The 27,782-nt window shown below is 38.2% G+C and overlaps 1 long non-coding RNA gene across 1 annotated transcript in view; it reads right to left on the reverse strand.

Annotated features, from left to right (window-relative positions):
• Window positions 1-16,486: 16,486 nt before the first annotated feature.
• The window catches only part of LOC140700585 (uncharacterized), a 58,909-nt gene continuing 47,613 nt past the window's right edge, over window positions 16,487-27,782 (reverse strand). The window contains exons 2-3 of the long non-coding RNA XR_012078997.1: window positions 20,323-20,482; window positions 16,487-16,782 (exon numbers count right to left, since the gene is read on the reverse strand). This is a non-coding gene — a long non-coding RNA (uncharacterized lncRNA). The remainder of the gene's footprint in view (window positions 16,783-20,322; window positions 20,483-27,782) is intronic.

Genomic DNA, 27,782 nt, shown 5'->3' on the forward strand with positions numbered 1-27,782 from the left:
TACGGGAATCCAGATTTATAGTCAGTCAGTCAGAAATACAGAAGACATACAACTTGGGACTTGCAATTGGCATTTGAATTGGAGGTAGTGTTGTGGAACTGAGCACTTAATTTGTGGGATCTGATGCTAACTCCAAGTAGACAGTGTCAGAACTGAATTGAATGATGGGACCCCCAGCTAGTGTCATAGAGAATTAGTTGATGTGTAGAAAAACCCACACATCTGGTGTCAGAAGTACTGTGAGTGTGTGAGTAAAGGAGAAACACTGGAGTGTTTTCCCAAACTCTGCTAAAAACTCAAATAATATTCTCCATTGAAAAACACATTAAATGGAAAAGCACCTGCTATATAATAAATGTCTGTGAATAGTAAACGAATGACAAGATGTGACAATGATAAGGATGTTTGCTTTAATGAAAAAAAGAATGGATGGCCTACCTCCTACTTCCTGTGTCCTCTCACTCTACACTCCAGGAATTCCAAACACCTTAAATCTCCTAGACTGTCCCATTTCACTCTCCCCATGGGATACTATGCCTGGAGCACTTTTTTGTCCCCTGCCCAAACTCCTTATTTTTGCCTAACCCTTCCTCACCTCTCAAGTCTCAGCCCAGTCTATTACTTCCTTTAAGAAATTTTTCCTGACACTTTAATCTTAGATTAAAGACCTTTTGTTGTTCTCTCATGGTGACTTCCAATTATCCCCACATTGGCTCCATCACACACGTCTTTGGTTGTTATACACAGTAGGTTGTAAGGTCATGGAACTCTGTATCTTATTGTCCAGAACAAGGGCTGGTTCAAAGCAAGTGTTCAAAAACTAATGACACCTTAAAATGATCAAATGCAAATAATAAAATTAACCAGAAGCAGTCTATGTCTTTAATACACTGGATTTAATATTTTCCCCTCAATTTTTCTGTTCTCTTTGTTTTTTTCATTGCATATGTATTTTTTTCTCACTCTCCCATCTACCTACTATTTTATTTTTATTGCTTTGTTATCTATTGTCAAATATAGCTCTGGTTTAAAGCATTTTGAAAGATTCCTTGACTTTTAAATGGTCAGAAAATGATTTAATTAAAACATAAAACCATTATGAAACTACTCTGAAGAGGGATAAAAATCATGTTGCCAGAATCCACTCCCCATTCCCACAATACCAAACATACCCGTTGGTGTTGAAATAATGTCATGTATTTGGAAAAACATAATTTTCACTCACTGGTTGTAGTAGTATTTTGATATTTAATAACCTCAATACAAAATATATTTATCTTTAAACCAATTATTTTATTCTGTTCTCTTCCCCTTACCAATGTGGTCTATGAATTGCCTATTTGACCCAAGGTTTACTAACCATGAGACTTTAGGCATGTCTCTTTACCTCTCTGACTTTTAGCAGTGACATGTGAACACTAACACTCATTTCTCATGTTATATGAAAGGAATGAAATTTTACAAGACTATAAACTGTCTGTCCTTGTTCCTGACATGTTGAATGTGTATAATAAATTACTTTCTTTCTCCATTCTCCCCACTTCTTATATAGACACGGCTATGCTCCCCAGTTAAATGCCTGAGATAGAAACTATTTTTGAGTATGTGGTTGATAGTCACTTTGAACTACTTATCAATAAAAAATGAAGCATAGTATAAGAAAAAACAAAATGAATAGATTTCTTGTGTTCCTTTTTTTTGCTATTTCTATAAGGGTTATTTAAATCCAAACTAAGAAATTATGACATTCTTTTGGTACTGATTCTGGTTACCCCTCAATATATGTACCTCCTTTAGAATGTCAGTGTTGTTCATTGGCTCTGCCATATTTTGCTCAAAGAGTTGAGTATTTTCCAAAACCCTGCAACCCATTTCCCCTATAAATTATTCTTATTAATGTTTCTATACTAAAATGCCTACACGGTGCATTTCTTTTAGTACAGGGGGCAATTTAAATATTTCAAAGACCCCTATAAATCAGGCATAGTGTTGTAAAAATGAGGCAATTTGGCCGAAAAAGCAAAGACATGGTTCCTGTCTGACATTTGCATCAGAAAGTCAGCCAAGCTTCTGAGTGCATTAGTCCGTGGAAACAAGAGCCCTCTTATGATAAACAAGCACTCGGGGAGACAGGGTATTATCACAAAGAGGATTATTTATGCTAGTTCGAGAAACAAGAAAAGGGGGAAAATGTAATCCCCTTCAGATCTTGAGGCTGCTGATGAAATAAAAATTTCAAAGTAAATTTTTGAAAATTGGCTCTGAGAGTGCCTATGATTTAGTCAGAAAATAAGTGGACAAAGGGACCTGGGGATGGTGGAATATCAAGGGTTAATGTTGAATTCTCTTGAAGCAGGATTTTAATTCTCTCAAATAATCAGCAGCTACCCTAACTGCATCACAAATCTCATTGGAAATAAACTCATCTTTGTGGGAAAAAAAAATAGACTCACATATACTCATACAGAAATGCATACTCATTTGGAAACATAGCTAGGAAGCCCAAAGACAGGAAAAAGTACTCTCCAAAAAATCCAAATAGGCCCATTCACAAAATTTGTACAGTGATTCTGAGGTCACAGACAAGCCGAGGGCCAAAGGTTTAAGCCAAATCCCTAACCTTCCAGAGTAAAAATGTCTTTAAATTTAAAATGCCAAACAAAAATTAATAACTTCTAGTTTTTCCTTAACATGGTTCAAGGAATTTCTAAACTGATTTTTTTTTTTCCTGGTGTTCTTTGATTCAAGACAAGAGGAAACTTCTAATACATACAAAGAAGGAATGATTTTTAATTATATCATAAATCTATAGAACAATTTGGGCACATCCTTCGAAAACAGAGGAAATAGTGAGAGCAAATAAACCTTTTCTATATACCAGAACAGAGACTAACATAATGGCTGTGGTCATTTGGGGAAAAGATAAAATCATTTGAGGAATCATAGAAAAAGGGTAAAACATATTTGAATTGCAGTTTGCCAGTCATGGCTTCAAATCCCAGCTCTGTCTGCCATTTTCATGCTCTGTGACACTGGAAAAGATACTTAACCTCTCTGTTAAACATCTGTCTCAGCTTCTGCGTCTTTAAATGGAGGTAGCAAATAGTTAACAGTCAGATATTTGATGGTATTACAGCCTCTCATTTTAGCACAGTGCCAGGCACGCGTTAGGCACACACTCAACATAACTACTGTACATTAATATAATGCAATATGATAGTGCCTTTAGATGATTTGTAGATTACAGTTAATTGAACTGATTTAAAAATAATCTAATTCAAGCTACATTACGTGAGTAATGAAATATGTTTAAAAGAGATTGAGAATCGGAAAGCACAATTATATGTCTAAAATACCCTTTAATTCCAAGCTGGTATGCTTATCAGTAAAATTTCTGGGTGTTCAGGACGAAGAGAGCCCTTGATATGCTGCCACAATAAGACAGATGAGCAGATTACACTGTACAGGTTAGAGGCACCCTTAGAGGAGATGACAGGTCTGCAAAAACACTCACGCACATTCTTCCTTACAGTGTCAACCAACAATAACCTAATACCAAGTGGAATATCCACCTCATCAAGCAGTTGTCTTTGTTACTCGGCTCCAAACAAGTGGGTCTGATGGATGTTTACCATTGAATTGGCCACCTGCTGTGATGCCTTGTGTCGTGGGGACTCAGATTTGAAGCAGTCTTCCATTCTGTGCCTCTGCAATTTTATACCCTAGGTTATAACCTAAAGGACAGGTACAACCTCTTATTCTGAGACAAGAACATGACAAACTAACCAGTGATAGGGGCAAAATGTAAGGCATCCAGGTTCAATGCTAGAAGAGCATGGAGATAATAAGGAGCATAATTTTAGGGTGTTATAAAAATACAGTGGAAAGGGGAATGTAAAGCACTTATAAGTTTTCAGAATATGTTGCCTAATGTTTTATAGATAAGCTTTGTAACCATAGTATCCTTTTTACACAAAGATAAGCGTATTATTATTTTTGATATATCTCATACAAGTTTTGGTCAAATTGTCCAAGGAGTGAGAATAATGATTATGATCAAAGGTAAGAGATTGAGAATATTGGGAACAACTAGACAAAGAGACACAAGAAGGGGGATTAAGACAGTGACAGTAAATCTTGATAGAGGAATTTACCTTATACATGTTAGCCAAGTAGTAGAAAGGCAGGTGGGTTATGACAAAGGACCAAAAGTGGGACAAATACGGTTTCTAAAGCCCATTTCTGCATCCCTGCTCCTCATTTCAACTTTCAACTACCTGTGTCCCTACAAGACCTTTCCTACCTGCAAATGGGGTATTGTCTTTTCCTAGGCCACTTTACCATCTCCATTAAAAAGGCTTTGTCCCACCCCCCAAACTCCCAAAATCCTGCTTTGTGATTTCAAAAATGATAGCTAATAAGTATGCCAAAACTGTCCATGTTAAGGAGCATTTAAAGTCTCTGGCATCCTTCTTCACTCAGGATACAGATTTGTTTTTTCTTAGTGTCTTGGAGGAGGTCTCTTATGGACTGAATTGTGCCCCCTCAAAATTCATGTGTTGAAGCCCTAACTCCTCAGTGGGACTGTTCTTGAAGATAGAACATTTAGCCTTTAGTTAAGGTTAGTGAGATGCTAAGGGTAGGACCTGAAGTGATAGGACTAGTGTCCTTGCAAGAAGAGGGGAGAGACATGAGAGAACTCTTCCTTTTCCTCTCTCTCCTTCTCTCTCTCACTCTCGCTCTTGCTCTCACTCTCTGTCTCTCTCCACTTCCTGTGCACACAAGAGGAAAAGCCGTATGAGACACGATAAGAAGGCGATCATGTGCAATCCAAGGAGAGAGAGATCTCACCAGACACCAATCTTGCCAACACTTGATAATGGACTTCCAGCCTCCAGGATGCTGAAAAATAAATTTCTATTTTTCAATAAATATACTGAAAAATATATTTCTAAGACAGTCTGGTTTTCCATCATGTCAGCCTGAACAGGCAAATACACAGCATTACTCAAAGGACTTGATAAAATAGTGGGAATTTCAGTCATCCTCAAAGACAGGATAAATACACCAAACAAAAATGTGGATTTTATAAACTCCTAACATCAATCTACATACAGTCTAACTCCATTTTCCCATCACAGTTGGTTTTGCTTAATTCTGCACACTAGAAAATTAATGTATTACAGGGCTCACTGAGTGTATATTTCTCAGATATTGACTGATTAATGAGGAGCGAAAATTTTCCAAAGGCTACTTAGCCTAGGATTCTGAATTTATCAATCTTTGGTGAGTAGGGGCATTGGAGCACAGGAAGGAATCTTAGAAGCGGCAACTGTAACGTGAGATGCTGGATCATATCATTTTTTTGGTCATTGTTATGAACCAATTAATTCCACCAAAGAATTCAACTGAGATTCTCTTTTTAACTTTGATGCTCAAGGTATAGGAACATCTGTTCTCAAATTCTAGGTTCTCAGTGTGAAGTACTTGTTGCTTTCTGCCAAAATCTCCCCACTTCCCTCCAAAGTTACTTATCTAGTAACAATCCTCTAGGCAACATATCTTTAAGAGAGATTGGTAGAGTAAAGGAAGAGTGAAAAACAGTGAAATCTAATTGAGTTTTTCTAATCTAACAAAAAAAATAGTCAACGAATTTTAAAAGGTAAGAACTCCAAATAAAATTAGATAACTGATTGAAAACTTTTAATGCCTGCAAGAAATACTGAAGATTGCCCAATAACTCAGGCTGCTTAGAAATTTCTCCCCATGAATGAGGGGGAGTACGGGGCAGTGATTATCTACTGCTGAATGTATCACCTTTATGCATGGATATATTTCCTAGTATTCATGTTGTCACTGGCCCTAAGGAATATTTTTTCTCTCGCTTTTCTCATCATTTTCCTAGCTAGAAAGCTCAAAAATCACTGTGTAAGCAATCCTTCCAAGCATATATTTATTTATCCAGAGCAATTTTTAAACAATTTCATGGCTCATGGACATCTGACCTCAAGATTTTGGCAAATTGATAGGTCTTGTCCAATCTTTTAGCTTCTACATTTTTTATTATCTTGTCATCCCCGTATTTTCAGGGTTGAATTTGTTTTGCCTGTGAATTTATATTACTTGTGTTCTCAGGTTGTTTTCTCAAACTAAAAATTCAACCGAAAGCTGGTGGTTAAAAAGAATGGAGATTTCAACTACCTAGGACATACAGGAGAATCTCTGAGACCTGTGTAGTCAAGTAATTGGAAACAAATCATGCTTTCCCTGCTCCCCCTCTCCCTCCAAGGGCTTAACTCTAGCTACTACTTTCAATGATTTAATTTTCTTCCTGTTATGTCAGCTCCCACAAGATTGCCGGCAAAACACAGCCTTGCCAATGGCACATGAACACTGCAGCTGCCTGTTTTCTGGTGGGTTGCAAAACAATATCAAGTAGCTATTTTTCCTTCTCTTTTGTAGCTGAAAACCTAGTAGTGCTGCCCTGATTATAATCGTCCTTCTTCTTTGATCTGCACATTTAAGTGACTTTTGACAAGTAATTTCCTCTCTGAATTTCAACCATCTTATCCTTTGAATGTGGACAAGATCACCCTTAGAGAATTGTTGCAATGGTGTGCATGTGATACAGATTGCAAATTATTCCCTAGTAGCCATTCTTCCTTTCTTAATAATTAAACATCTGGATTTCAGCTGAGCACATAGCCTCCTGGTTAAAGACCATATATATCCCAGAAACTCTTGCACTAGTTAAAACCCCTTGACTAAATTCTGCCAGGTGAGCTGTGATGGGAGTGGCGTGTTAAACTCCTAGTTAGTGTCCTTTTCTCTGTCCTCTTTCTTCCTTCCCTGGGGCTGGGATGTGTACACTGGGGTGGCGAACCAACTTTGTCAAGCGAACAAGGAAACACCCCAGGGAGTGACTAGGACTCAAAGTAGGTTAAGTTACTTTTCCACTATCACTGTGAAGAAATTTTTAAATTAAATGCACACACACACATACATACTTCTCCAACAGAAAATATTTTAAGTGTATATTGTTGGGATGATAATTAGAGAGGTGTATTGCAAAGGACATGTTGAAAAGAAGGGCCTCCCCTTGTTCAAAGTAAATAATACAAAAATACACAGTAAGTGTATTACCTGTTGTGATGGTTAATTTTACGTGTCAATTTGACTGGCCATAGGGGCACCCAAATGTGACCATATTTTCAGGTGTGTCTGTGAGGATGTTTCTGGATGAGATCAGCATTTACGTCATAGATTGCCTTCCCCAATATGGTGAGCATTATCCAATCTCTGAGGGCCAGAATAGAACAAAAAATGAAGGAGGAAGAAATTTGCCTCTATTTTCTTCTACCTCACTGGTTGAGTGGGGTCATCTCATCTCATTGCCTCTGGCCCTCAGACTAGGATTTATACCATCAACTCCTCTCATTCTCAAGTCTTCTAATTTGAACTGAAATATACCATCAGCTTTCCTGGGCCTATAGCTTGCAGGGGGCAGACTGTGAAAATTCTCAACCATAATCATGTGAGTCAATTCCTCACAACAAATCTTTTATATCTATATTCATATGATATAGACATAGATAAACAGATCCTATCAGTTCTGTTTCTCTGAAGAACTCTGACTAATATGGCTGCAAATGTGAAAATTTCACGAAAGGACTAGTCAAATAGAAAAGCTATTTAATCATGTATTTCAATGCCTGAAATTCCCTTGCTTTGATCTGGTTCGTCTTTAGGTATCAATCCAAGTATGATTTTCTCTCTGAATTCCTCCCTGCTTCTCTTAGGCTTCTGCTGTACCATATTTTCACAAAATGGATTGTAATACTTACCATATCTTATTACGTATCTTGGCATTTCTCAGTCTCCTCAAAGTCAAAAACAACTTGACTTTCCTACCCCTTAGCTCAGGCCATAACTAGCTTATAGTAGGTGTTCAAGAAATATTTTTAAATAAACAACTGATAACAGTAATACTTTAGTCTTTACAATGTGCCAACCACAGTGCTATTTGTATCACTTGACACCATGTGGTAAGGACTGTTATTAGCCTAAATGCACAGATGAAAAGCTGAGGTTTAAATAACTTTCCCAAGAATACACAGCCAGTAGGAATCAAAGAAGGTTAGATCTAAGGTTCAGCAACCACAACTTTATATCCCTTCTCAGTTGACTAAGAACATGAATCAATCAGAACTGTTGATCACCTACTCTGTGGCTCTTATCGTGATAGGCATGTAAGGTAATAAAATAATTATAAAAAATCATTACTTCTGGCCCTCAAAAACAAACATTCTATTTAAAGGGAGGCAAAGAGTACACACTTGAATGCTCAATTGTGTGACTCTGTGTATGTGTGTGTGTGTGTGTAAAGCAGGGAAGGGGGGATGGAGGCAGAAGATGATCAAAAACCAAATAAATATACCTCAGTCTCCCTACCAATTTTATCTAAATTAAATGAAGGCAGATGATACAGTTCAATAACCTGCCATATGATGGTGGTGTAAACCCTCTTTAACCTCCTTAAGCATATTTATTTCTACCTTCACTGGAATGATGAACTACCTATTCATAAAAATAGTCTTGTAAAGAAACAGCAGAGTCTATAAGCTGGAATTAGCATAGATTTCCAAAGAAACAGATCATGCCAACAAGCATGATTCTTTCTGTCGTACCATTTGAAGATAAGTTGATTAAAGAAGGATTGCAGAAGGATTGGGTTATATTTGATTTATTCAGGCCCAAGTCAGTGTCTCAGAAAAACTAGCTCTCATATTAGGCAAAATTGCTAGAGGTGTTGGATGAGCACTGTCAAATAGATTGCATACTAACTGAAAGGTCATAAAACAAAGAGTAATCACAAATTGCCTGGCATTTAGATGAAAATGCCCTGGCTCCAAGAGTTTATGAAACAGACATAACCCAAAAGGGATGACCGTGCCAGATATTTCTATAAACCTAAATACAGAACATCATAACTCTCCTGTAGATGGGAGGACTGAAATGTCATATAAAACAATGTAGTAAGTATACACAGGGGCTATCCTTCACCTAGCTAGTATTTGTTCTGTTGGTTTTTTTTAAATATATCTATACATAACGGCATGTATTATCATTTCCACGATTTATTCAACAAATGTGTTGCTTTCACTCTATGGAAGGCATTAGCCGTATGCAGAAAGAAAGGAGCTTGCATTTGGTTCGTGCCTAATATGTGCCATGCTTTGAGCGAGTTGCTATCCATGATTTCTCTTATACAAAGAAGATAGTGTAGTTTGTGCCTCAGAGCCAGGTCTCACGAGTCAGCTGTTCGCTGTTGGCCAGTTCGTATAACTTCTCAACTTCCTGACAGGGTTGCTGTAAGGACTAAATATGTTAATATATGTGAAGTGTTGACATTATCATTACCTTAGTCTCACAACAACTCTAAGAGGTAGGTAGCAAAAAGAGCATGTGCCTTTGCATCCATGAGACCTGAAGGCATATCTCGTTCTGCTAGCTTCTGTTTTGGAACCTACAGCTACTTTGTCCAACTTTTTGCACTTCAGTTCCTTTGCAATTAAACCAAGAACTGTACCTATCTCTTAAGATGGTTTTAAGGATGAAAGGTAATGAACTCAATTTTCCTATCACCATTCCTGGCAAAATAAAAATTCTCATCGAATGGAAGCTGTAATTGTTAAGAAAATTACATTGCCCTCGAAGCTCCCTGCTTCAATTTCAAATTCCAGTGGTTGCTCAGAAGCTATTTATATTTTTTAATAAAAAATTCTGATTGTATGTTCATAATCTTCCATGATTAAAAGCATATACATCCATAATCCCACAGCCCAACAAACTTATATCCCTAAACCCCTGAGCAAGTTTTCCTTCTATATTACCTTTTATGCTGCCCTATTTATTGGAAGCATACCAGATGTTTGAAGGGTGGAGAGGTCAGTTAAACTACCGTTCAATGTCAGACGTGGTAAATTACTCATCCTACACAAACATGTTCTTAACATTTAGAAGCATTTTGCATAGCTGTTGCTTGCTTCAAACCCGAAGATAAAAATATTCGAGATACTACAATTTTGATTTATGACTTGTATTAAATTAATTTAGAAATAATACCTATTTTCACACTTGAAAATGTTAGCTTGTTTTGGTTGAGGTTTATAATTCATTTTAAAGATCATTCTATTCTATACAAATCCCATCTGTCTTTAATTAAAAGCACGTAACATTTACTGAAGACCTACTGTGTGCTGGCTATTTATTGCCAAATATAGGCAAGTTAGAGACTGCTGTTATTAAAGCAGAGTCTTACATATTATTTTTCATTGAAGTATAGTCATTTACAATATTATGTTAATTCCTGGTATACAGCATAGTGATTCTCTTGCAGAGAGAGCAATATATGTATCCTGTTGTTCTGTTTCTCTGAAGAACTCTAGTATACCCAATATCAAAACAAATAACCCACAGAGTCATAATTTAAACCCACCTGCCCTGCAGAGACAGAACTGGTGGCAAGACTACCATTTTAGGAATCCAGAAAACCCAAGACTACAATTAAAAAAAAAAACAACTATGAATTAATTTAAAATATTAAAAGAACTTAGAAAAGTAACTGGCAACTAACAAGCACTATATACATGTTACCTATGTTGAAATTATTTAAGATAATATATTTGTGCCTACATATTTATTTGTATAGAAGACACAGATTCAACATCTTTGATTTAAAATTATTGTTAGGATCTTCAAATTCAGAACGGTTCACCACATAATGAGAAAGACTGATCAGAGAAATTGTAAAACAATATGGTAATTATGATAATAAGGATGCAAACAAAGACTAAGGAGGGGTACGTAAGACAACCAGGGGTAGAGGGACAGCCATTGTCAGAGAAGATTTCAGAAAAACCTACCAGAGTACCTGGCGCAATCTAAGGAACCAATAAATGACAAACAGTAGTAAGTGTCATTGCTGTTTCGCTTGCTTTCTGGATTTTTAAGCAGACTGCACTTTCACTTAAACCTAGCCAAATTCCCGTCACTCACTCTTATGCCAGGCCAGCAAAATTTGCCCTCCACTGGTATTCTTTTTAAGCACTTAAGATACTGACGGGACAGAGAAGGGAGAAAAAGGGCAGGAGGAAATAGTGAAGAAAAGGCAGGGTAATGATTCTGTCAGAGTGTTCCATAGAAGCATGTTGTTTAATTTAGAGTTCTTTTAGCTGCAAGGAGTAAAAGCTTCTATCAATAACCTAAATATTAAAAGGGAACAGTGGTGTTGAGATTTCCTATAGGGAAACAGAAATTTCTTAGACTCCAAAGACTGAAGTAAAGGTATGTCCAGACTTTAAGAAGGGAAAAAAAATTAAAAATATATAAAAGCACAGAAATTTAACAACTGAGGCCACTCTCCTCACCTCTTTAGGGCCACACGGTGTCTCTTGTGTTAGCTAGTTGGTTCATTCCTCTCCCCAGTAGCTGTCTGTGCTTACTTTATTGCCTTGTTAGAGACAATACATGACCAACAACTGCAACTCTGTTTACGGAACGCTCAGTCTCAGGGCCAGCCATTTAATGATTATTGTCTCCATATTTCTAAACTAAATTTTTCCAGGGAAAAACCTCTACATTCCTAGTAATATGCAGGGTGCTGGTGATAAAATTGCATAACAAGAGAGGGTCTCTGCTCACAAAGAACTCAATGTTTATTGGGAAAGAGTACCCAATGAATTATTAATTCATAATTTTTTTCTTTAGACAAGTATTTACTGAGTATCCATTATGAACTAAATGTGGAAGATACCACCATGAACAGAAACAAGCATAGCTTCTGTTCTTAAGGAACTGCTAAAGTTTACTGTTCAGATGTGGGTCAGACTTTAATTAAGTAATCACACAAACATGAATAGAGATTAGAATATATAATGGAGAAGTTCATAGCACTCTAATAGCTTCTAACACACTTGACCTTGTCAAGGAAGTCATTGAAAAGTCAATTTCATTGAACGTGGGACAATTGAGCTGAAATATGGATGCATAGGAGGAAACTAATAAGAAGAGGAAGGAAGAACATTTCACGTGGAAGGAAAAATGTTTGCAAAATCCCGGTAGCAGGAGAAAGGGGTTCAGCTAAAGAAATGTAAGAAAGCCACTGCAGATGATCCACAAAGTATAATCATGTGAGAAATGAAGTTACAGTCCAGTTAGAATTTGCTTCACTGTATCTGTAGGACAGGTAGCATGAGGAGAATACATTTAAAGTTTTTAAGATGTGAGTCAACGATATACCATCCAGTTTATATTTTTAAAACATAATTCTAGCTACAGTGCTGAGAAGGGATTCAAAGGGATTGAAGGTGTAATGGTTAAACATGATGTGTCAACTTGGCTAGGATGTGGTATCCAGTTATTTGGTCAAACATTAGGGTAGATGCCGCTGTGAAGTACGATTTTGTAGTGTGATTAACATCCACAATCAGGTGACTTTAAATAAAGGAAATTACCCTCCACCATGTAGAGTCTCATCTAATCAACTGAAACCTTAAGAGGCAAAACTAAGGTTTTCAAGAGGAAAAGGAATTCTGTCTCAAGACTGTAACACAGAAATACTACCTGAGTTTCTAGCACGATGGCCTGTCCTACAAATTTCAACTCAAGACTGCAACACCAACTCCACTTGAGTTTCCAGCCTGCTGCCAACTGGCCTTGCCTATAGATTTCAGACACGCCAGCCCCCACAATTGTGTGAGTCAATTAAAAATACAGATATAGATAGAAATATACAATTCTCTGGAGAATCCTGACCACCTGGCTGATACAGCGGACAAAAATAATTCTGTAATTGAACCAGCAAGGGTTTATTATAATTTGGAATCGTTTCTGGTGATAGATATAGAGGAATGTTGCCAAATTCCAGAGAAGTTTGAAAAGTAAAATCAACAGAATTTAGTGATGGATTGGATGTGAAGGGAGCTTAGAAATGAGTGGGTTAAGCAAAAATATGGAATTTCTGGTTAAGCCTAATTGAATGATAGTGATACTCATCAAAATGAGTTATGCTTGATTCCAGAGATTCTTCTAAGACTTTCTAGAGAAGAAATGTGGACAATATGGTAGGCTATATCACTCTGGAACTCAGAGGAAAAGTTTGAGCTGGTGATACAGTTTGTCATTGAATACAGTCAATGACTAAAAGCACTGATGTATAAGAGACAGAGAACAGAGAGGGAGAAGAGAAGGGAGCCCAGGATCAAACTGAGAAACTTTTCAACAATTAGAGAGCCCACAGATCCTGTGCTCATCCCAGTCCAAACAGTGCACACCACAAAAACTCAGGCTCCTTTCAAGATTCCATGCCAAGGTCAGGGCAGTTTTAGCTAAAAGGGAGAAAGAACTGAGCTTTTTAGCAAACCTGCTGTGATTAACCAACTTTCTTGAGTTTTCAGTAGGTTGTTCTCCCCAAAGATACTTCACAGGCAAAAGTAAACTTAACGGTGCCCCCTTCCTTGAAGCCCTTACTGATCACTCTTCTCTTCCTTAGATGTTCATCCTTTGGGCATGTGTCTCCGACAGAACAGTTGAGGATTTCCTATCTATCTGTCCCAGCAGATTTTTTGAACCATAAGGAAAGTAACTGTTACATTTTTCTGAGCATCCCCACTATTCATCTGTCATTTACTGGACACTTAAGAACGGTCATGAAATAAGTGAGTACATGAAATCTTAGAAGTGTATTATTTAATTTACCATAGCTATTATCACGAGTTCCATCAAAGTACAAATATTTCAGCAGGCCTTAAAATTCCATTTCCAAGCCATCTTTATAAAAAGCACTTTAGACAAAGTATGAAGGGCCATAAACCTACATTCAACCTATGTATTTTTCTTCCATAACGTGTTTCCACTAATGATAACATTTTAATCAGTTCTTTATGGGTACTTCCAAGAAATGCCATTTGCTCCTGATCTCAGCAATCCATCTCTTATGCAGTAGGAGACTTCCTGTGAAGGCTTGGGTGCATCAGAAAGCCAGAATCCCAGAGTTTGGCAGTGATAACAGAAAAGACAGTATACTTTAAGCATTGTGTCAACTTATCACCATCCAAGAAGAGAAGGTAATTTGAAGGCTTTCATTCTGTTCATGGCCACTGGGGTCAGCGTTAAACATTTTATAGAACTGCCCCCAAAGTGACCTCCTCTAACAACTTTTCCTAAATCTGTCAGGTTCTATGTGTTCAAAATAAGAATTGTGCATTCTACATCTCTACTCAAGGTTATTGAAAATCCTCTTTTGAAAGTACATCAATGGCTTTAAAAATACACATGGAGAGAAAACTGAAACATGCATTTTCTAAGAAAAACAAAATTAAAGAACTCCTTCCTTGTCTTTTTATTTTTTTTAAGACAGAATCAGCTTTGATGTGATGGGTGCACTGAACATGTCATGCAGAATGTTATCAAAAGAAGTAGTTTGAAGCTGTTCCTGGGGGACGATTTTGATGTCCGACTGTCCTTGTCTTACATGAAAGTATTTGGTTTAAACAAAAATTTACTTTGACCCAGAAATGACAAATACACACAATTAATGTAAAAACAACAAATCCAGCCCTTGGAATAAGGGACTTTGAACTCTTTGATTAAAGCTAGTTCCAACAACCTGACCATATACTGCCTTTTTAAAGAAATCCCAATTTGTAAACTGGGAGTAAAATTGTTTTCACTAGGTCCTCGGAGAAAATGGCAAGACTGGAAGTTGAAGCTCAAGTGTTCTTTCCGTCCCTGGAAGACCGCTAAAATCCATTGCTTCAGCAAAGATTAATGTCTTTATCACTTAACAAAAAAATTTAAGCAATTAATTAAATCAATCAATCAATCTCTCTCTCTCTCTCTCTCTCTCCCCCCTCTCTCTTTCCTTTAACAAAAAATTTACAAGAAAATGAAAGGAAAACAATTCTTGTTAGAGACCTGATATAACTGGCAGCCCAGGGCTGTTCTCTTTTCCCATGTTTCTGTTTTGCCTGAAGCGAACTCCAACTGAGTAAGGACCCCTGTGCACGCTAAAAAAAACTAATCCTTTCCGATTATAATCAAACAAAAACATTTCATATGTGAGATTTTAGCAACCACTAGGTAACAAGTATGCCCTTTCTGTGAATGAGACCATCCAAAATCCCAGACAAGTTTCCTAATGGACTTGATATCCATGTATTTAAAAACAATGCCTTGGACTCAGCCCAGTGGCTCTGCCCAGGGAACTTCGAGTTCACCCAAAGGAGACATGCTGCCTAAAGGGAACTTTCCTCCCTCTTTTCTTTCTTCTGTCTTTTCTTTAAAAGCAAATTCCTGCAGGCCCCTGTTCAGCCTAGAGGCATTCATCTGATGCCTCCTGGGGAGAAAGAGGAAAACAAACCATCTCCCCTTGCCCTGGGGGGCTTCCCTAAGGCGGTCAGGGGGCTAACCAGGCTTGGGAGGGTGAGAGAGGGAGGCCCAGCTGTGTGGTTTGATAACGTCCAGCAGGGAGACCACCGGAGAGCTTGGAAGCTGGTGAGCAGGGGGACCTGAGAGAAGAAAAGAAAGAGTTGAGCTGGAGGAGACAGGAGAGGAGAGGTCTGGGGTTGAAGTTCCTGTCTTTGCATTTCTTTTGAAAGAAAAATAGTGAACATTCAGGAAAAGGGGCCAGCCTACAGGCTGAGAAATCCCACTTAATGTTTACTTACTCTACCTTTTGGTTTTGTGTTTATTACCTGTCTCAGTACAACGGAGAGGGTTAGTCCACCTGCATCCTGACAGTTTGTACACATTTAACTCAGTGTCAACCATGCCAGCTTTCTCACCGGATGTGGAAAGCCAATTTGACAAGCCTTCCCATTTGACAAGGCTCCTGATGTACTATAAAATAAAGAAATTACAAAATCAAATTATGAAATGGGCTCTATTTTTAATGCTCGCATTTAATAACTGAAGTGATGTAATGAGCACCTCTTCCAAAATTAACTAAGTAGACACAAATTGGGAGTGTCTGTTTAACTTCATTTGCAAATACTGCCCAAGCAGAGAAAAGGAGACTTGGGCAATTAAGTCTCCTGTCTTCCTGCTCCAGGCACACAGAACTAACCTCCCTCCACTCCTCACTACCATACTGAGCCCCCGAATCCAGGCACCAGAGAAGCGTCACTCAGCTGAGTCACAGAGACGTCCCTGCTGGGGTCAGTGGAGGGGGGATTACCCTAAGTGCTCTGGGTGACGTGCTGGTGAGCGAAGGTGCTTCCATCCTGTCGGATGTCAGGAAGCTGCGCATCACCCTCCAACTGAGAAAGTCACTTTGCAGTAACCTTGTGGTCTCACAATGCAGGGCTCCTACTGGATAGGACCAGTTACTCGAGGAGAATTTCAAAGCCAACCCCAAGTGTTGCCCTTCAGGCTGTAGAGTTAAATTAATTACAGTAAAGCCCACTCACAAATGCAAATGCACACTCTTTTTTGCTCACACAAAGGTGATATGAAAAACAGAGATACCTGACCTTTGCTGAGCTGCGCCCCAGGCACCGTGCTGCTACCGGCCAGCAGAGCTGCTTAGAGGAGCAGTGGAAGATGCGAACTCTGGAGCCTAAGCACCCTGGTGCCCATCTGGGTACCAAATCCCACTCCGTCACTTGTTATTTGTATTCCATCATTTTAGGTCTTGTTTTCTCATCTGCAAAAGAGATCACTGCAGCCCTTCTTGGTTGGGGTGGTCAGGAGGACTGAATGACGTAGTTCGTGCGAAGGTACCTAGGAGAATGCCAGGTGTGTGATGAGCACTGACTGAGAGGTAGTTGTTACAGTGACATATTCACTCCTCACCACAATTTTAGGCATTATCTATTATTGCTCTATTTTACGAGTGTAGCTGAGATCTGGGTCGGCTAAGGAAGTTGCCTAAGTTACATAATGTATGCAAAGCCAGGTAGAGGTTCAAACTCAATTCTGTTAGATTCAAATGTCTGCTAAACTGATTATCTTTTACTATCTCATACTACTGACACCCTCAAAGAAGAATTTGGAATGGATGTAAAAAGTAAAGTATAAAAAAATGCAATACGCAGCAGTTTTCACTTTTTTGGAGAAGACTAGAGGAAGCTGAACAGTTTATTTTACTTTCTCTTCATCAGTCCCCTTTCTGTCTCCATTGTCTCTTTATCTTTCTTTGGACTTCTCCTTTCTCACTAATGATAGAATGATCTGACATAACACAAAATGCAAATTATGTGATATTGCCTTAAATTGTACCAGTTCATTTGGCTCACCAAGAGCATTCATTACAGCTAATTATTGTAACAGATTTTTATTATTCATAATTATTTTTTCATGTTGTAATGATCATCAATTTTAAAAATTCTGGCCATCATGAATTACCATTCATGCTTGTCAGGGATTTTTTTTTTTCTTTTTCTCCTTACAGAACATTTAGATGCTCATTATCATCAATATATTTGTAGGTTGTTATTATTCACATCCAATAAAGCCCTTTTGGGGTATGCAGAGTGACTTCTGAAACACAGTAATTCTCAGACCTAATGACAAACTGATGCTCTGCTTAATTTCAGAAAATCAAATTAACTACCTCTGATTAAATGCACAGCAAATTTCACTGTGTTAACTGTGTCAGGTTCCTGACTCCAGGCAGAAAGATACGTTTCCTTAGCTCATCACTATGCAAAAAATATTTTTTTCAAGATCATCTTCCAAAACTAGTATATTAGACAAATGCAAGCATTTTCTGGGAATGGGGGAAATGATTAGAAAAAAAAAATCCTCTATTATTTAGGAAACTGCATTTACACCACTAGTGATTAGAATCAGGATGTAGTGGATGCAAATCTCAGGCACGTGCAACAAATATATTATCATTTTCATTAGATTAATTTAGTTTTGATTAATTGCCTTATTCCTTGTCTATCTCATGACAATTTATGCTATTCTTGCACATACTTGAGGTGTCAAGGGCACCTGAAGGGCAACTTGATGTTGTGCTGAGAACAGGGATCTAGTCAATGCTGAGGTATCAGTTGGGCATCTTTGGTGATGCCCTCACTCCTTACAGTTCAGATGCCCACTGTCCCTCCTTGAATGATTCCATCTGTTTGGTTCCTCTGCCGTGTCTGGCACAGGAATCTTTGACTGAGTTGTAAATCCAGGACAAAGGATCCTCTCTCCCTGGTGCCCCTCTTGGCCAGTCCTTCCCAGGTGCTGCCACATCCTCAGGTGCTATCTTAGAGAATACAAAATCCCCCTTCCAGTTCAACCTGCAGCATTCACTTCTCCACACTTTGTGTAAAGCAACTCCCTGAGAGGCAATCCCTTTTCTATCTATACTCATTTTACGAGCTCTCTTCCAGGTACAAGGCATTACGTAGCACCCAGATGCTCATGGTTCCCAAATGTGAATCAAGCTCTGATCTACTCCTTGAACTCCAGACTCTACACTATCTCAGTATCTATTCTTACACATCTGATAAACATTCCACATGTTGTATGGCTAAACAAAAATATGGATTAGTTTCCCCAAACCTGCTTCTTTAGAGTTTCCCCATTTCCATAAATGGCACTCTTGTCTACTTGCTCACTCATTTAGGCCTGAGAGTCATCTTTGATTCCTCTTTCTTTCCCACTGCTCAGCAATCTCTCAGCAAATCCTAACAACACTATCTCCAGAATATGACCAGCATCTGATGACTTCTCACCATCATCGCTGCCCAGCAATTTGTGGTTTAACAGACACTCCAGGTGACTCTGAAAAATGCGAAATTTTAGGAACCACAGATACAGAGAACATGGGCAGGTAACACCTGGATTACTATTACCAGTGTTGACCTCAGGGCACAGTGTGAGCCCCTGGTGAGTATGATTGGATCAGGAAGAGCTGTAGAGGTGTGCACACAACAGAAAGCCTTTAGGGTTCTCTTCCCTTAGATCCTTGCTTTACAAAGTGTCCACAGTAACAGTGGGATTGGCACCCAGCACCATCCTGGAACTTGCTGGAAGCACAGAATCTCAGTTCTTATAGCCCATTCCAGGTCTCTTGAGTCAGGATCTTTATTTTAACTAGATATTCCATTGGTTAAACTGTATATTAAAGTTTAGGAAGCACTGCTGTAAGTCACACTTTAATTTCTGACCTCAAAATCAATGCTTGCTCAACTACAATCATTTAAATATCTTCCACACACATTTTCTCCTATCCGTGCATCATAGTTACTGTTATTTACTTAAAATTTCCATAGGAATCCAACTCACAACTTTAACAGAAATAAATTGGCTCATGGATTAAGCTTTATACCAATTGCACTGGAGAAAAAGCAGCTCAGTATGCAACAAGGAGAGAATACACATAAAAATACAATGAAAAGTAAGCAATACTGACAAATTATAGCCAGATACTTTTGGTTGCCACACGTTGCTGAGTCTGCACTTCCTTTGTGGAAAGAGAAAGGTAAAAGTATTGAAGAAGTATTAGAACATCTAGCTTAGAACTTCCTCTCTCTAAGCAGGAGGATCGAAAGACAACTAGAAAGGAATGACCTCATCGCCATGTCATGTACTAGTGTAGAAAGCCTGAGTCCTGGAAAATCAGGCGTCCAGGTGACACCCATGCTACTGTTCATGGGACCAAGCCTTGAGTAGAGAGTTTGTAGGTATTTCTACATCAATTGAAAGAGAAGACACAGAAAGAACTTGCTCAAAGAAAGGCATTGGGATGAGAGAAGGTTAAGGAGATGGATGAAGCAAGCTTCTGTACGTTCTGCTGCTGAAGTTCCACCTCTCGTCACGGGACACAGCAGCTACAAAGCCTACGAGGTGGGTAGGAGGGCAGTAGCATCGGTTGGACTTTGGGGAAGAAAGATGGAGCCCTCTCAGGTTTGGAAAGTTCCATCCACAGATGAACTGGCTGGTCAACATTTAACACCTAATAGCAGTTAGTTTTAGTGATTTGAGTCCAAAATATCATTAAACATAGCCACATACTTCAGTATGTCTTTTCAGGGGGCACCTGCCTGGCCTCTCAAGCATTTCTCAGATAGAAATTGCCAAATGTCCCTGTGAGGGACTCTAGTTGTTGGTAATGCCATTTGTTCTAAGAAGAACTCTAAAGAAAAGAAACTCTGATCTTCTTAAATATACTGTCCTCACACTCCAAAAAAAAAAAAAATTGAGTCTTGTTTCTGGGTCACCCAAGCCTCTCAAATGAATCCTGTCTAACCTCTGGGCCTTGGTCCAGTTTCACGTACATTGATTATGGAGCCCATTCGGCATTCGTTCAGAAGACATTACCTGAGCTCGTAGCATGCACACTGGGTAGGAGAATCGAAGAGTGTAGAGGTGGCTAAGTTCGGATGGGAAGCCTTTCCACTGGTACAGACAGAGAACAGCAATCACATCCCTCAGGTCCACACGGCTATGCAGCAGCCAGGCAAACCTAGATCTGGCACACCTGGCCAAAATGCAGAAAGCAGTATCAATTCAGGCCTCCAAATCCATGAGTGATAAAGTTTGGCCACCAATAGGAGTCTAACTAGCCTGTTAATTTCCTCTTCATGTCCTGGAGTCATGACCTTGGGCACAGTCTTTGCCTTGGACAATCATCACAGACTCTATTTCCCTAAATTCAAAAATCATTTGTCAGCTCTCAGCCTGTGCCAAGGGATGCCAAAACAAGCCATTTTGATCTCCTCAGGCAGACTGCCAGTCAGCTCAACATAAAATAATCAGCCAAATTGATGTTTAACTGAACTGATTAGGTGTTTGGTAGGTTTTTTTTTTTCCTTTTTCTTCTCTGAATTGACAGGTCAAATCAGTCAGGAGGAATTGCCAGCCCTCAGGAGACAAAGCCTAAATTGTTTCTCAGCACTCTTTCCGAGGAAAGGGTAAAATCACCCATCACGTAGCACTGTGACACTTTTGCTGCGTTGCTAAAGTCAGTTGCAAGAGAGGCAGAGAGAAATCAGTTTTATTTAGAATTCGTTAGAGTTTACTATGCACCAGGCACTTTCTTAAGTATTTTACTCAATTTAACTAGTTTATTAGTCTTAACAAACTCCAAGGGACATTATTAACCCCATTTTACAGATGAAGAAACTGATTTATGTGGAAGTTAAGTCACTAAGTGAAAAGTAGAGAATGGGTGCTGGAGCCAGAATCACTCAAAGTTACCCAGATTCTTGCCACTGTACTGCACACTGCAACCTCAGACCCATAATAGACCATGCACCTAAGGTCACAGAGGCCACTTTGGACACCCAGAGATCTGGAAACACTAACCAGTTGGAAGTCATGGAGCCCAGCAGTGGCCAAGACAGTGAGATAATTTCTCAGAAGAGATTTGGTAGGATTACAGATGCCCTTTTCAGAGATTGACAGGTCATTATTTACAGAATGAATATAATTATTCTGTTTCTGAAATGGTCAGGCTAGGTTAAATGATGAAAGATGGATATGATATTTCATTCACTCTTCTGTTTAATTTATTTTTTCCTTCCTTCATTCAAAATTACTGTGAGTACAACATAGGAGTTAAGAGCACAGTCATCGGAGTCAACAGACTTGGGTGTGGGTGAACCATGCTCTGATGTTTAAAAGCTTCATTTGCTGCATTTTCTATATCTATGTATCTACTAAAGGATATTTAGGTTGTTTCCATATCTTCTACTGTGAATAATGCTGTAATGAAGATGGGTGTGTAGCTATCTCTTCAGGACACTGATTTTATTTCCTTGTGATACATGCTCAGAAGTGGGATTGCTGGATCATACAGTAGCTCTACTGTTGATTTTTTGAGAAACCGCCATACTGTCTTCCATGATGGCTCTACCAGTTTGCATTCCCATTGACAATGAAGAGGGTTCCCCTTTCTCTACGTCTTTGGCAACTGTTGTTATCTCTTATATTTTTGATGATAGTCATTCTAACAGGTATGAAGTGATATCTCATGGTTTCAATTTGCATTTCCCTGAGTATTACTGATGTTGAGCACTTTTTCATATACCTATTGGCCATTTGTATAGCTTCTTTAGAAAAATGTCTATTCTGATACACATACACACACACACAAAATGGGATATTATCCAATCTTTAAAAAAAGGAAATCCTGCCATTTGTGACAACATGGACAAATCTAGAAGGCATTATGCTAAGTAAAATAAGCCAAAGACAGACAAGTGTGGTATGGTATCCATAGAAACAATAGAATGGTGGTTACCAGGGCCTGGGGGTGATGTAAGGCAAAAGGTACAAGCTTTCAATCTTAAGTTCCAAGGATCTGACGTACAACTTGGTGACTATAGTTAATAATACAATATTACAGGCTTGAAAGTTGCTAAGAGTAGATCTTAAGCATTCTTACCACAAAAAATAAAAAGTTAACTATGCCAATAATGTCAGGCGATGGCTTTGTTAACTATCTTACTGTTGTAATCATTCTACAATGTATATGTATATCAAATCATGTTGTACACTTTATATACAGTTTCCTTTGTCAACTATTCCTCAGCAAAGCTTCAAAAATTAATAAAATATAAATGCTTCAGTTCCCATGGGGATGTTATTATATCCTCATTCTCTTTATCCATAAAATGGGTATGACTTGTATTTACCTCATAGCATTGTGAAGATTAAATAAAATCATTTAAGTAAAATGCCAAATACAATGCTTAACTCTATAGAAGTTAATTTTTTCTTTGTTATGGACTTGAAAGGAGATAAGATAAATAAGACATGCCCCTGCCATTAGGCCGACAGAAAATGCAGTGCTGAACACTGTGATGTGGATCACACAGCGACATGGGAACACAGAAAACAATTAACAACTTGAGGAAAGTGGTGAATGTTACAACAAGATGGTAACATCTATTAGATATTAAAATAGATGAATAACAAGTCTATACGGTAAAGCATAGGGAACTATATTCAATATCTTATAGTAACCTATAATGAAAAAGAATATCAAAATGAATATATGTATATATATATATGTATGACTGAACTATTGTGCTGTACACCAGAAATTAACACAACATTGTAAATTGACTGTACTTTAATTTTTAAAAAATTTGAAAAAGAAAACAAATGGACAAAAAAAGCAAAAAATAGACTAAATAAAAGAAACAGTTTATACTGTAGTCACGGTAAATAAAGGCAGCAGAAATACCTTGTGAAAATTCAGGTATGTATTCTGAAGGTGGGTTTGAATGATTGTGGCAGAAATATAGAATTCTTGATCAGGTCAAGCTGGGGGAATAAGGAGAGAACACTAACTTGGAACCTTCTAACAGATGGAGCTCCTCAGCAGTAGGATGGGGTGGGCTTCTGCCAGGCTGTCATACTTGAGGTGTTAAACAGCGGTTGGATGGCCATCTCTCAAAAAAATGTGGTGAAATGTATCTTTCTTTGGGCACTTGCTTCTCACCTAAGATGTGATCACTTAGCCACTTTGAACATTAAGCTTCTTTGCAGGAATAAAAAGGGGATAACATACTCAATAGGAGACTTAGAGCTTCTCACATGATTGCGTGTGCAGGAAGAATTTAAAAGATTCATCCACTTATTCAGCAACTTTTTACTGAGTGTCTACTACATGCCAGAAGTCTGTATTAGGAATACAGCTGTGAACAGAATAATATCCGTATATGGAGGTTACGTTCTAGTGATGGGACACTATCAAAGACAATAAACCCAAACATGTATAAATATATATAATGAGTTTTATGGTGCCAAGTTCTATGGGGGAAATAAAGTAGAAAATGAGGATAGGGAACACTGTGGGGGGGTTGCAATTTTTCATAGGGTGGTCAAAGAAGTTCTCTAGAAAGGTGAAATTTTACCTGCAGACCATGAAATTGTGAGCCAGAGAAGAAGCAGACAGAGATATAGGAGGCAATAAGAGAGAATGGATCCTAGGAGCCACACGAAGGCCATATGACCAAGAGGACACTATTATCAATTGTCTTAAATGTTGCTGAGCCATGGACTAAAATGATTGTTGGAGTTGACAATGTTAAAGTTCCTGGGGTACATCAATTCTAATGAGTTGCTGTAGTGGAATGGTGGGGATAAAATCTGATGGGAGTGGATTCAAGAAACGGCAGAAGGAGAGGAAAGAGGGGTAATGAGTATAAATAACTCTGAGGTTTGCTGTAAAGGGAGCAGAGAAATGGAGCTGTAGCTGAAGAAGAATATGAGGTCAAGAATAGGCTTTTCTTATTTCTTTTTCCTTCCTTCCTTCCTCCTTTCCTTTCTTTCCTTCCTTCTCTTTTAAGATGGCAGGTATTACAACACATTTATATGCTGATATGAATAATCCAGCAAAGAGGGGAAAGTTAACAGTACAGGAAAGAGAAGAGAGGATTGCTGGAACTTTCCCTTAAGTACAGGAGATAAGATGGGATCCAGTGCAGAAGGAGTGGGGCTGGCTTCAAAGAGAAATGTGGATATTTCATCCCTAGTGATAGGAGGGAATGCAGAGTAAATGAACTCACATCCACTGAAGATGTGATTCTCCCTTTCTGCTTTCTTTTATGTTTTAATCAAACAGAGCAAGGTTAAGAGCAAAGAATTGGCATGGGGTAGGGAGTAACTGTAGAAAGTGTGAGGACGAGAGAAGACATAAAATAGTCATCTAAGATAGTGGGAGATTGAACGGTCTGGAACAAGGTCATCAAACTATAGCCAAATCCAGACCACTGTTTGTTTTTGTAAATACTTTAGTTGGAAGACAGCCATGCCCATTCATTTACGTACTGTCTGTGGCTGCTTTCCCGCTATGATGGCCAAATTGTGACAGAAACCGTATGGCCCCCAAAGCTTAAAATACTTTCTATTTGGCCCTTTACAGAAAATATTTGCCAACCTCTGGTTTAGAGAGTTGAGCTGGATTTTGAAGCAGTGTTGAGTCACAAGGTTATAGTCATAAATTAGAAGGGAGACTAGCAAACATGGGTGTGTGTATTTGGGGGTGGGAATGAGAAGGAAAATTCTCTGCAGACAATTTCAGCTGTTCAGGTACATGGATATAAGAAAAAGAGAGCTGGAATTAACCAGGGTGTGTGTTCAGCCAGGCAAATATAATACAGGGAAAGAATGGTAGAGGGGCTGAGAGGGGATAAAAGGGATGAGTGATGGACCTTGGAATCAATGCTGATTAAGTGAGGTCATGAGGGGAAAAGTGGCATTAAAATGAAGTATCAGTCGATTTTAATTCTTAGTGGGCTTCAAGAAATATTAAATTTGGGTATTAACGGGAATAAACCAGAGGCATAAGAAGAAAAAAGATGCTTGAAATGAAAATTATGGAAGAATTACCAGTTTTGAAAATAGAGACAGGCAAGTGAATACGTTTGGTAAAGGTGAGGATAAAATAAAGCAAATGTAATATTTGATCTTCAGGAGTATCACATACAAATAAAAAATGTAAGAGATTATTTCCAATCTTCTAGCCCTGAATTTTGCACATGGTACAGCATTTTAATCTGGGGAGCACAAACCTGGAAAGCGTGAGCAATGAAGAACATCCCCTGTTTGTCTTGTTTCCAAGAGATCAGTGAAATTGCATTAGAAAGAAAGAAAATCAAAAACAGGTAGGGAAAAGTATAGTAGCTTGCAATGTCCTATTAATAACTCCATCTCTCCAGGGAAATGGCTCCAACTGAAAGACACTACCCAGGATTACTGTCCCTGGAATGACTTGGATGACAGATAGAAAGCAGGAACTGCAGATTTCATTATTTCCCCACACTGTTGATGAAATGGAGTACAGGCTGAGTTATGTGAGGTTTTTCAGATCTTTCCAAACTAAACACATTTTGTCAGTTTTCAAAATCATAAAGAATGACCCATCTTCCTACCCTTACCCCTGACCCTACTTACATAGTTTTTCTTGTTTAATCATTGTGTCTCTTACATCAAACATTTTAAATGAGGAGATCGCTGGTCTTTGCTGATTTTGTCCATGCTTGCCATCCTTCCTGATCCACCTTCAAAGCCATGGATGCATTCCAAACTGATTAAATGGATCACAGCCTTTGAGATGGTCCAAAACCAGCTGGTTTCAGTCAATTGTATTCCTCCCAATTGGCAAGCGATAAATGTAGGATTTTTTTTCCCTCCGGAGGTTGACCCTACAGTTGGTGATTGATGACTCGATATTATGCTTTTCAGACCGGAGTAATATCTCACCCCCCGTGAAAGTCCATGAATCTATCTAGATCTTGGGTTAGCCCATCTGCTTACCACAAAACACTGCCTATGAGTTTATTTTTAGGTTCAGTTATATAGTCAAGGAGATATTTACTCATTTATTATATTCAATATTTGTGTAATTAATATATATGTTAATACATACATGCACACAAGTCCACTGGTTGTGAAGAAATAGAGAAGAAAGGGAAAAATCCCTTGCCCAAGAACATAACAGACTACTGGGAAAACAGAAAAATAGACAAGACTCAGTGTGATAAGTAATAGTATAGAACAATCAAGAGGAAAACAAAAGAGAGATGCCCAACAGCCTAGAGCAGGGTTTCTCAACCTCAGTACTACTGACATTTTGGACTAGATAATTATTTCTTGTGGGGCTGTTCTCAGTATTGTAGAATGTTGAGCAGCATCTCTGAGCTCTACCTGCTAGACCAGTCACAACCCACCTGTTCTCCCCATTTTGACAGCCAAAAATGTCTCTAGATATTATCAACTGTCCCTAAGGGAAGAAGGAGACAAAAATCACTTTTGAGAACTAGTAAGCTAGGCACTAGAGAAGGTTACCTAGAGGGGGTTATACTAGAGCTAGATTTTTAAGGATAAATAGTCATTTCCTCAATAAATAGAATAAAATCTACATTTTTAAGTAAAGGAAACAGCACCTAAAGAGACAGCATATTCAGAAAATTGTAAGTAATTTGATGGGGTTGCAGCATAGACAGAAAACAAGTCACAGGATAGACTTCAAAGATAGATTGGACCCCAATTAATCAAAACATTCATAACTAGAATATATTTTGGCAGTTACAAAAACAAAACATATATTATCAGAATTACCTATATAAATATTGAAATATATAGACATCTGATTTCATTCTTATTGTTTCAGAATCACTGAGAGTAGGGCCCGAGAATACACATATTTTAAAAGCTCTTAGTTTAGGAAATTCTCAGAGTCTTGTTACTCAAAGTTGGGTACTTGTTAGAAATGTAGAATTCCATTGCAAACCTACAAAATCAGAATCTGCAATTTCACAAGATCCCCAAGTGACTCCTCATGCATGTTAAAATTAAGATGCACTGCTCAGGTCTAGAGGAAATCCTTCAAGAGCACAGAAGTGAGTACTATTAATGACCAATAGAAATATACAGTAGGCTTGTTCAGCACTGTTAATTAAGAAATAAGAGGAAATTACATAAAAACATGCAACATTAGACCACTCTTTTCCAATTTGTCCCACACGGTAAATTGAAGATTTATTAGTAATACAAAATATGATCAGTTTTCATAAAATCATTTGGGAAAGCAAGGAAGGGGTGAATGTCACCATTAATCATAAAATAACCGTTAATGGCCCTAAATCCAATCCCAATGCAAATCTGCATCTTCCAAGATCTAGAAATGATCTCAATACTTTAGAGCCAATGAAATGGAAAATTTTGGAAAATGAAAAGAAATAGATATTAATTTTAAGAGCATTTTACATTTGTCATTCCAGATTAACATACTTTAATTCTAGCCTGAGTTGGAAATTTAACCTACT

The sequence above is a fragment of the Vicugna pacos genome, chromosome 2 (assembly GCF_048564905.1).
Source record: "Vicugna pacos chromosome 2, VicPac4, whole genome shotgun sequence".
In the NCBI taxonomy this organism is placed as follows: domain Eukaryota; kingdom Metazoa; phylum Chordata; class Mammalia; order Artiodactyla; family Camelidae; genus Vicugna; species Vicugna pacos.